Here is an 11437-nt window from a genome sequence, read left to right on the forward strand (position 1 = left end):
AACCAGGGACTTTTGGTGCATGGGACGATGCTCAACCAACTGAACCCCACTGGCCACAGCTCTTTTTATTTTTAAATATATTTTTATTTATTTCAGAGAGGAAGGGAGAGGAAGAGAGAGATAGAAACATCAATGATGAAAGGGAATCATTGATTGGCTGCCTCCTGCATGTTGAACCGAGCCCGCAACCCAGGCATGTGCTTTTGACCGGAATCAAGCCTGGGACCCTTCAGTCCACAAGCCAATGCTCTATCCACTGAGCCAAACCAGCTAGGGCCCACAGCTCTTTTTTAATCATTTTGCCAACAGGATCCTTCTCTCGAGTTGCCATGTCTTCATCTATAACAGAAAGAGAATCACCTTCATCCACCTACTCCACAGAGTGGCTGTGAACATTCATTCATCCAATCATTATTGACTGAGTGCCTACTACGTGTCAGACACTGTCTGGGCATCGAGGGTGTAGCAGTAAACAGAATGGACCAAAATCCTTGTCCTGTGGAGCTTACATTCCAATGGGAGAGACATAATAAATAAGTGATGAAAACAATATGCCTCTCTTTAGGAAAAAAATAAAACAGGAAAAGGGAATAGAGAATATGGGGACCCAATATATGGGTTTTCCAGCACTATCATGCAATTCTCTGACTACCAGCTGGGTGTTCAACAATTCAATTCATTTCTGACACTATCTACCTGGAAATAGCATCAGATTCCACAGGTGAAGGACTCAGTCTAAGACGTCAGATGCCAGCTGCAATGCAAGTCTAGGTTGTCACCTGTGCTTGACTGACCCCCTATAGATAGGAGGTTCCCATCACACCTTCCCTGGGTTTGATTAATTTGCTAGAGCAGCTCACAACACCCAGAGAACCATTTAACTTACTAGATTATGGGTTTGTTATAAAAGGATGTCATTCAGGAACAGATGGAAGAAATGCATGTGGCAAGGTGGAAAGGCACCACTGTCCTGGAACCGCCACCTGCTCACCAACCTGGAGGCTCTCCGAACCTTGTCCTTTTAGGTTTTTACTCAGGTTTCATTACATAGAAATGACTAAGTCATTGGCCATTGGCCATTGATCCAACCTCCAACCCCTCTTCCTTCTCTGGAGGTCAGGGGGGTGGGGTTGAAAGTCCTGACCTTGCAACACAGGGTTGGCTCCCCTGCCCCCATCCTTAGGTCACCTCATTTCCAAGTCACCTTATTAACATAAACTCAGGTGTGACTGAATGCTTTTGTTATGACTATCAAGGCACCTTTATTGCTCTTATCATTTAGGACATTTCAAGGGTTTTAGGAGCTCCAAGCCAGAAATGGAGACCAAACATATTTCTTATTATAAATCACTAGAGGCCCAGTGAACAAAATTCGCGCACTGGTAGGGTCCCTAGCAGCTGCGGCTGCTGGCTGGGTACTCCTTCCCTTTCCCCAGCTGGCCCAGCCTCCTGGTCAAACTCCCGGAAGAACTCCCAGTTGAGGGGACAATTTGCATACCATGCTTTTATTATATAGGATAATAGAAGTGGAGGACAGTTCCTTTTTTTTTTTTTTTTTTTTGTAAATGAGGTGTTCAGGGTAGTCTTCCTTGAAAAGATAACATTTAAGACCTAAATAGATGAAGAAGCAAAAGTATTAAAGGAACAGCCAGGAGGTCAGGTGGCTAGTGTGGAATAGTGCACATGAGACACACACAGAACAATACAATACTGACGTGGGTTTAATAGGTATCTGCTGTTTCACTGCCCAGCAACTCTTTCCCTCCTGGCAACAGTACCTCTAGGATTTTCCTCAAGGCGGGTACCTCCCCTGCCTCAGCCAATCTGTAGCACAGGTAGAGTTGACTCCACCCCTAACCACCAGGGCTGGGCTAATGATGGGCCTGGCCAATTAGAGCACAACAATTGGTTTAGGAATAGGCATGGGACCCAATCAGAATGAATGCCACACAATGAGACTCTTGCAGGCACTCCTGGGAGAGAGGCTCACAGTCCTTTCCCCTGGAGATCCCAGCAGTAAGGATGCTTTGATATGAGCCTGTGGCTTTCAGGAGCTACCACATGGAATCTGCCCAAAAAGCCATGCAGAGGAACACAGATTTAAGAGGTAACGAGGATCTGAGTTTTGGTAACATTCTTTTTTTTTTAAAAAAAAATTTTTTTTATTGATTTCAGAGAGGAAAGGAGACCGGGAGAGCGATAGAAACATCAATGATGAGAGAGAGTCATTGATCGGCTGCCTCCTGCACGCCTTTGTCCATGCTGTTCTCCCGTAAAGTTCTGTTCATCGCTCAAAACTCAATTCAAATGTCATCTCTTCTGTGAAGATTTCTCTGACTTCACCCCCCTCAAAATGATACCACTTTGTTGATGCCCCCTGAGCATGAGGCAGTTCATATTTATTTTGTCCAATCCATAAATCCATAACCCTGAATGCATGAGCTCATTATAGTATCGCATTTTACAATAGGAAGATTCAGGCTCCTCTGAGAGGCTGGTAAGCAGAGAGCACCCTCTTTATTCACCCCTGTCCTCCTAAACCACCCCATCTATACACACTAGATACGCTTATTGATGAATCTGGCTCCCCTGAGAGACCAAGGACTTCTTGGGGTCCCAGCCCCATCTTGTATAGCCACCTTTCATGGAGTCCTCACTATATATGGTAGGCACCGGGATTAATGTTGCTCATTTTCATGAAATCAAGGCTCAGAGGGACTGAATGACTGAGGCGTGACTCCAAACTCCATGCCCTTATCCCTCCCACATAACTGTGCATGAGATATGATAAGTGCTCGATATGCATTTGTTGGAAGGTATGACTGACGTAAATGTGAACGGGGTGGGCCCACAGGCTCTCCATCCCCCACCAGCTCCAGCTGGTGTTTACCTGCCACTGGCTGGGTGGGGCCTGCAGACAAGATGGAGTGGAAATACTCTGACTGGAAGCCAAGGGCTCCAGCTTCTGGGCTTGGTTCAGCCTCTATCTAACTGGGTGCCTGTAGGAGTGAGTTCTCCCCACCTCTCAGGGCCTCCTTTTCTTTTTAAGTTGTTTTGATTTATTATTATTATTATTATTATTATTATTATTATTTAGAGAGGGAGGGAGAGAAACATCAATTTGTTGTTGCACTTATTTATGCACTCATTGGTTGATTCTTGTATGTGCCCTGACCAGGGATCAAACCCAAAATGTTGGCATAGCAGGACAACACTCTAACCAAGTGAGCTACCCAGCCAGGGCAGGGCCTCCTTTTGTAATGTAGGATGAAGAGGTGGAGGTACTGAGATTTCACCAATGAATGCCAGGTGGGATTTGATGCGACTCCAGACAGAAAGGGGCAGCCCAGACCCCCTGGGGGTCCAGCAGCTGCTCAGGGGGCCGGAGCCCAGAGCCCCTCTCCACTGGCGTGCTGCTTGCTCTGGGGACTAAGGTGGGCCTCTGCCCTGAGCTGAGTGAGTGCCCAGTCTCTGTGCCCTGCCGCAGCCTCTCGGGCTCCACCCCGGCCCTGCCTCATAGAAGAAGCAGAGATGAGCTTTCACTCCAAGTGTCTTGCCTTGAATGTGTTCAAGTTAAATTTTAGCTGCTAGCCTTGCCTGGGACCCAGAGAAGATGGAGTCCATCTGGAGTTTCTCGCAGGCCTCCACCGCCTCGGCCAGCTGAGCCGTGTTTGGATCAACAGCAAATTTCATCAACTCATTTCCGCCTCCAACCCTTACTAAAAGCATTAGGCAACAGCAGCCCCTGGGTTGACCTTTGCAGCATCCATTGTTATGGCTGTTATTACAGACACAAATAACAGCCAGGATAATTATTCATGGCTAAATGGTTCTTTAACCAGAGGGCTAGAGGGCTCTGGGCCATTACCGCCTGGACCTCCTGGAACACCTCCATAGGCCTTTTCTTCAGGTCCCTCTTCCACCCTGCTGCCCCTGTTAAGCCTCCACATTCCCTCTAACTCCACGTTGGCACAGTCCCTCTAATTCCAGGCCCTAGCCTTGAGGAGAAGCCTCAGGGAGGACAATGCTCAGGCTTCAAAGATCTTCTTGTCTCCCACCTGAATACTGAGCAAGTTCCTTCACTGACCCATTCCTCTATATCAGTGGTTCTCAACCTTCCGGCCCTTTAAATACAGTTCCTCATGTTGTGACCCAACCATAAAATTATTTTCGTTGCTACTTCATAACTGTAATGTTGCCACTGTTATGAATCGTAATGTAAATATCTGATATGCAGGATGGTCTTAAGCGACCCCTGTGAAAGGGTCGTTTGACCGCCAAAGGTGTCACGACCCACAGGTTGAGAACCGCTGCTCTATATGCTCAGAAGGAAGAAGGATTTATTTTTTTTAATTTGAGGGAGGGGGAGAGAAACATCAATTTGTTGACCCACTTATTTATGCATTCACTGGTTGATTCTTATATGTGCCCTGACCAGGGACAGAACCCACAACCTTGGTGTATCGTGATGACGCTCTAACCAACTGAGCTACTGGACTAGGGCACGAAGAAGAAATATTAAGAGTAACTGTATTGAAGTGTTTTCAAATACTAAGGATGAAAAACCAAAAGACACAACTGGATAACTATAATCGTGTAGTTGGTACATGGCTTGCTGTGCTTATTGGTGCCCCTGCTCCTGGTTGGCTGGAGGTAGAGTTATCTGCAAGAACAAGCTGTTCTTGCGGAACTATTACCGTAACACACTTATAAACTTGGTTGTTGGGTTATTGGTTTCTTTCTTGTTTTCTTCCCCCTCCTTTGTTCTCTCTCCCTTTTCCCACTAAAATTCAGAATATATTTGTTGTCATACCAAAAGTACCCAGCCTAACCAAGCCAAGAAGAAGCTAGCCTACTCCCTAGATATCTCCAAAACATTTTGGAATCGCAGCAGGTCAAAATATGTAGGCCAAACACCCAAATTGTTTTGGAAACAAACCCACAGGCTGGGGGAGATTATCTGGAATGAGAAAGGAATGTACAAAGAGGTGGGGAAAGAAATGGAGATGAGAAAGACAGTCTCCAGGAAATATAGCCTTTCTCTCCAAAACAATGGTGTGGCTTAACAACCAACTGGAATATGTGGGTTCTGAAATATTTGCAACAGTTGAAAAGGGAAGTGACTGCAGAGCCAGGAAAGGCCGGTGAATGTGTTTAGCTCCCCCATGTATATCGCTTCCCCAGGGAGGACTCACAGATCCTAGATCCAGGCATATGGTGGTCCCAGTGAGGAGGGGGGTGAAGATGGGGCTTCCACCTGGACAACAAAGACCTGGGCAGAAAGGAGGGGAGGAGGAGAGCAGAGCTAGAATGAGCAAGATCCAAACAGCTCTGCTGGAGAGGGCAGGGCAGTGGACACCTGAGTGGGTGTGGTGGCTTTGACTCTGAAACATGTTATCCATCTGCAAAATGGAGATGTTAACAAGATCTCTGAGGCAAGGTGTGTCAGTCAGGGTCCTCCAAAGAAACAGAACCATCAATGGGGGAAAGGGGGGACATATGTAATACTTTCAACAAAAAAGAGTTAATTTTAAAAGCAAACAAAGAAACAGAACCAATGGGATGAATATATAGAAAGTGGTTTATTATGAGGAGTTGTCTGATATGATTGAGGTGGTGGGCAAGTCCCAAGATCTGCAAAGTCAGTAAACTGAAGACTCTGGAGAGCCAATGGTGTGGTTCTAATCTGAGTCTGAAGACCCGAGAATCAAGAGAGCTGATGGTGGCCCTCGCTGGTTTGGCTCAATGGATGGAGCGTTGACCTGCGGACTGAAGGGTCCTGGGTTCGATTCTGGTCAAGGGCATGTGCCTGGATTGGGGGCTCAATCCCTAGTAAGGGGCATGCAGGAGGCAGCTGATCAATGATTCTCATCATTGATGTTTCTCTCTCTCTCTCTCCCTTCCTCTCTGAAATCAAAAAAAATTTTTTTTTTTTTAAAGAGAGAGAGCTGATGGTGTAGTTGCAGTCCAAAGGCCACCAGGCTCCAGACCCCGGAAGAGCCAATGTTTCAGTTCAGTTCAAGTCCAAATGCAGGAAAAAAGCCAACATCCCAGTTTGAAGGCCATCAGGCAGAAAGAATCACCTCTTACTCAAAGAAGGATTCGCTTTTTTTTTGTTCTATTCAGGCCTTCAACTAATTGGATGAGGCCCACCCACATTAAGGAGAGTAATCTGCTTCACTCAGTCTATTGATTGAAATGTTAACCTCATTAAAAAACACCCTCACAGAAACCCCACAATGTTTGACAAAATAGCTGGGTGCTTGAGGCCCAGTCAACTTGACCCATAAAATTAACCATCCCACGAGGGTATTTTGAGGATGCACCAAATGAATTTGAATGTGTAGAAGCAATTTATTTATGTTCAGGTGTATAGATGGTGGTCAGCTGAGTTCTCACTATACCTGTGCCTTGTTCTTGGCCTGAAATTTCCTCTGTTGCTTCCAAGATAAAGTATGTCCTTGAGTTGAGGGAAAGGGGTGGGGACAGCCACAGAGGAAAAGGTAAGGGAAGTAGCAAGTAGAAGAATGTTTCTGTTAGTAGCAAAAAGCTAATGGAGAGCCAGGACCTGAGCACCTTGGGGAACTTTAGGATTAAGAAAAAAGACCACTAGAAAGGCTGAAATATAGGGCCACAGAGAGAGGGACCCAGGCAAGGCCTGGTCACACCCAACTAAAGGTTATGGGTGTGGCGCTCACCCACACCATCCCTGTAAGGCTGGATGAAAGTAGGGCTTACGCCATAGTCCCAGAAGAATGTGCTTTTTAACCATCTAAGTGCCGGTCAAGAGCATGTTCATGAACATGTCCTCTCCTGGTCTGGACCTGACTCCGGGGCCATGTCCTTGTGTGGGGGCTAAGCAGAGTCGGCTCTCAGGGGTCCCTGAGCATGTCTACAGCATTCCAGACAGCATGTCCCACGCAGATGCCTTTGTCACAAGGAATCCAACATTGTTGTGGGCTAGAGCAACACCTTCAGAACTGGGCAGACTGCAGAGACCACCAAACCCTATTCCCCACCCCTCATCCCTGCTCGGGGGGCCCCCATTTGGGTCGGGAGGGTGGGTGTGCCCAGAAGAAGGGAAGGGCAGGTGGGTGGGGGCTCGAAGCCCAGCTCTAGGATATGGTTCCTGTGACACCTTGGGCTGGTTACCCAGCCTCTCTGGGTTTACATTCTCTTCTGAGCACAGTGGTTCTCAATCCTGGCTAGAGTCGCTTGCTGAACTTCAAAAAACAACCATGCCCGGGCCCAAAGCCAGACCTATAAAATGAGACTCTCTAGGTGTAAAACCGGGGAACTGGTAAGTTAGAGACATCTACAGTGCATGTCCATCTTTTCTAATTTGCTGCTTCCAGCCTGCCGACTTGGCCACTAGATAACGAAGCTTATTAGGATGGAGTGGGCGGGGGGAGGGGTAGTGATGAGGACAATTCCATGTGGCTCCATGATGCAAAGAGGAGCCACAGGAGCAAATTACAAGGAGGCGGGTTTGGGTTCAAGACTAGGAGGAAAATTCTAACTGTTCCTGCAATGCCTCTTCTGGAATGGCCTTCATGACCAGCCTATGAACCACACAAGATGATCAGTCATGCGTAAATTTATATTGAACGCGTCTAATACTGCCAAACAGGATGAAGTACCTAGTTTAGAAGACTTCGCTCAAAATAGCTTTTGGCTGCTTCCAAAAATCAAATCCAAGAGTTACTGCGTTGCCTCTTTTATTTATTTTTTAAATATACTTTTTATTGATTTTAGGGAGAGGAAGGGAGAGGGAAACAGAGAAACATCAATGATGGAAGAGAATCATTGATCAGCTGCCTCCTGCATACCCCCCACTAGGGGGGCTGAGCCTGCAACCCAGGCATGTATCCTGACCAGGAATCGAATTGTGACTTCCTGGTTCATAGGTCAATGCTCAACCACTGAACCACACAGGCTGGGCTGCGTTGCTTCTTACAGCAAGTTCCTTAACCTCTCGGAGCACCCTGGCTTCTTCCCTAAGCCAGTTGTGAGGATCACCCACACGCCTCACTGTGGTGAGAGTTGAATGACATTAGGAAGTGAAAGTTCCTAATTTCCCTAGTTGAACCTGAATGAAGGTGACTTCTCACACCATCAGGATCTAATAGGACAATATTCATTCCAAGTTCTGGAGTCATTCTAACCCTGGAGTGGAGAGCTCTGGGCCAGGCTTCCACTCCCAGCTTTGCCACCAGGAGAGACACACTTGACCTCTCTGAACCTCGATTTCCTCGTCTATTAAGAGGGCTATGAGGGTCAAATGGGAAATTCTCATAAAGCTCTTAGCACAGAGTCTGCCAATGGCCAATGCTCCATCAATGTTGATGCCTTGTTAGCACTATCACCCTTGAGGTAAATCTATAGCCTGCCTAGCGGCCTGTTTGGAAGGAGACAAAGTTACGTGGATGAATAAGTCTGGTTGCTTGTTATGGAAGCGGCCTCACCACTGTGTCCACAGCTCACCTGTGTTGGCTGAATTCCATTCCAGACCCAGGTCCTGGGCTCAGGAGCTCCGCTCCTGCTGAGCATGTCTGGGCACGAGAACAGAAGCCAAGACAAGTGTTTGCTTTGGAACAAAGAAGGGACAAGGATGGATTTCTGGAGGCGCCCGCCAAGTCCGAGAAAGGAGTCATCTGTTTCTCATAAGATGGAATGCTGGGAGTGGATCCATTTTCCTGAACTGTCTGGGGTAGTTTGTTACCACCCTGGCCAGGGCTCATGTGGGTCGGGAGAGGGACTGCAGTAGGACCAGGGCCCACCACAGCCAGGCCTAGATTTGAAAATAGACTTGATTTTCTTTTGAGTCTTCAAAGGTTAGTCTAAAAATATTTCTAAGTTCCTATGCTCTGCTCCATAACTGGATGAGTGTGTGTGTGTGTGTGTGTGTGTGTGTGTGTGTGTGTATGGGGGTGGCGAGGGCGTGGCTGTGGATGGGGAAGGTGTCCAGGTGAGCAATCCTGAGTCACTGGTTCTGGGAAACACTGCTATAGCCCTGGTTTAAATTTCTAAGGGCTCTTTAACTTCTCCTGTCCCTCAGGATAGGATTCAAGAAACTGCTATCCTGATGCAGCTGAAAGTAGCAGCCTGATTGCAAAGCCCCGCCCTCACCTCCCACTCCCGTGCAGCGCAGAGCCCTGCCTGGGACAAACCCACAAGGCCAAGGTGCTTTTTCCAAGGGGGTTTGCTTCTCCCTATTGAGCTCTCATGTTCATGCTTTGCTTCTAACACCACCACCATTTCATTACACTTTACATACATATATACATACATACATGGCACCCACAGCTCAGTTTTGTGTTTAGTTTATTTATTTATCTTCTAAATGTTGTTATTAGAGTCAAGGCATGGACTAGTGAGGCTCAGAGGCTCTGCTGAATGCTGATATTCCCCAAAGTATTTTGTGCTGCTTGGCGCTGAGGGGACAGTTCATGGCAAAGGAGGCAGGAAGGCTCCCCTTCATCACCCCTTCAATACCCGCCCCCCCTCGTGGGGGCAGTGGTGCGGGGAGATGAAGTTGCCACAGCTTGTTGCAAGTGGAAGGTGGATGCCAGGGGCTGTCGATGCCACATCTCTCAACAGCTCCAAATTACGGCCCCAGGATTTGGATGGAAAGAACTGGGAAGTGTGGAGAGACAGAACCCATAACACCTGCTGCTGAATGAGGACTGCGTGTCAGGAGGAACCACTGACCTCATTGCTGTGCCCCTGAGGCCCATGGGAAGGTCTGGTCAGGTGGCCTGTCTACCTTTGCCAAGAATGACCATCTTGCTAGGGGAGGGTAAGAATCAAATGCTTAGTGAGCTCATTCTGTGAGCCAACGTTGAGCTAAGATCTTGATACACATTCGCTCATGAAATCTTCACTGCAACTATGAGAAATAGGTATTCTCCCAGAGGAGGGGAAACAGACTTAGGCTGAACATTAGCCAGGATAGGCTAGGTTGCCTTGCGGTAACAAACAGCCCAAAGAACCTCAGGGGTTTTATGTAATTAGAGTGTATTTCTGCAAAGCCTCACCCATGTCAAAATTTCAAAATGTACATTGCTTCACCAAATCCCTGAAACACCATGAAGAAGCAAGCAGGGCAAATTTCACAGCCCCATTTCTCGAACCCCACAGCCCAAGAAACTGAAAACGCAAAGGTGAAGAAACTTGACATGCTCAGAGCTAGTCACTGAAATACCCAGACTCAAGCCTAGTGCTTCTGAAGCCTAATTTGAAGTTCTTCCCAATACGTCCAACTCCCTGTCATTTTAGTCTCTGGCAAGACGATTCTTTGCTTTCCCCCAAATTATCTCCTCTCCTCTACCTGCTCACTAATGCCTACAACCCCATCATCGGGACATCCTGCCTTCACTGGGGCCTGTTCTGGGGGAAGTCATCATCAATGTGTACAAAACAGTTCCAAGTGTCACAGTGTGAGGCCCTGGCCAGGTAGCTCAGTTGGTTGGAGCATCATCTCAATATGCCAGGTTGAGGGTTCAATCCCCAGGCAGGGCACATACAAGAAAGAACCAAGGAATGCATAAGTAAGTGGAATAACAAAGAAGTGTTTTCTCTCTGTCTCTCAAAAATAAAAATAAATTTAAAAACATATGTATCATTGTATAGCCTTAAGTTTAAGAACATCTAAGACAGAATTCAGAGAACAGAGAATCAGGGCGAAGGGGAGGGCCCAGGAAGGCCGCGCTGAGAAGCACTGACCTTGATAAGATGTGGGAATTCATTCCAGGTGGAAATTCCCTCCTCATTCTCTTTCCTCTGTTCTACTGCAGTTTAAAATGTGCAGCGCCTTCCCGTTTACTATTGTTCCTGGACAAGTCTGTTAGTGGACTGAGAAGTTGGTCACATCTTTTTTCCCTTTTGGCCAAAAACGGAAACCTAGAGAGGATAAAGTGACTTAGCTAACATGAGAGCAAACCAGGGCCTGAACTGGAATAAAGAAGCAAAAATGTTACAGAGTAATAATTATCAATCTGTTGTGAAATATTTCATATATAATGGAGTTTATATAATGCATATATAATATTTAGAATAATAAAATGCTATATCTACCACCCGGCTTATTATCAATGTTCTAAAGCATTAAGTCACTTTAAATTATAAAAATGGGCCTGGCCAGTATGGCTCAGTGGTTGAGCATTGACCCATGAACCAGGAGGTCAGGGTTTGATTCCTGGTCAGGGCACATGCCCAAGTTTTCGGCTCTATCCCAGTAGGGGGAGTGCAGGAGGCAGCTGATTGATGATTCTCTCTCATCATTGATGTTTCTATCTCTCTCTACCTCTTCCTTTCTCTCTCTGAAATCAATAAAAACATGTATTATTTAAAATTATAAAACTGATATATACTCACCTTAGCTGCTTTGGCTCAGTGGTAAGAGCATGGGCCTGCAGACTGAAGGGTCTCAGGTTTG

General features: G+C 46.7%; 1 long non-coding RNA gene across 1 annotated transcript; it reads right to left on the reverse strand.

Moving 5' to 3' along the window:
• Nucleotides 1-213: 213 nt before the first annotated feature.
• LOC111826496 lies at nt 214-11431 on the reverse strand. Its single transcript, XR_002829839.1, has 3 exons — nt 11377-11431; nt 10726-10902; nt 214-339 (listed from the first exon to the last, which is right to left on the reverse strand). It is a non-coding gene; the product is annotated as an uncharacterized LOC111826496 (long non-coding RNA).
• Between the last annotated feature and the right edge of the window lie 6 nt (nt 11432-11437).

This window comes from Myotis lucifugus, unplaced genomic scaffold, assembly GCF_000147115.1.
Source record: "Myotis lucifugus unplaced genomic scaffold, Myoluc2.0 scaffold_85, whole genome shotgun sequence".
NCBI classification, from domain to species: domain Eukaryota; kingdom Metazoa; phylum Chordata; class Mammalia; order Chiroptera; family Vespertilionidae; genus Myotis; species Myotis lucifugus.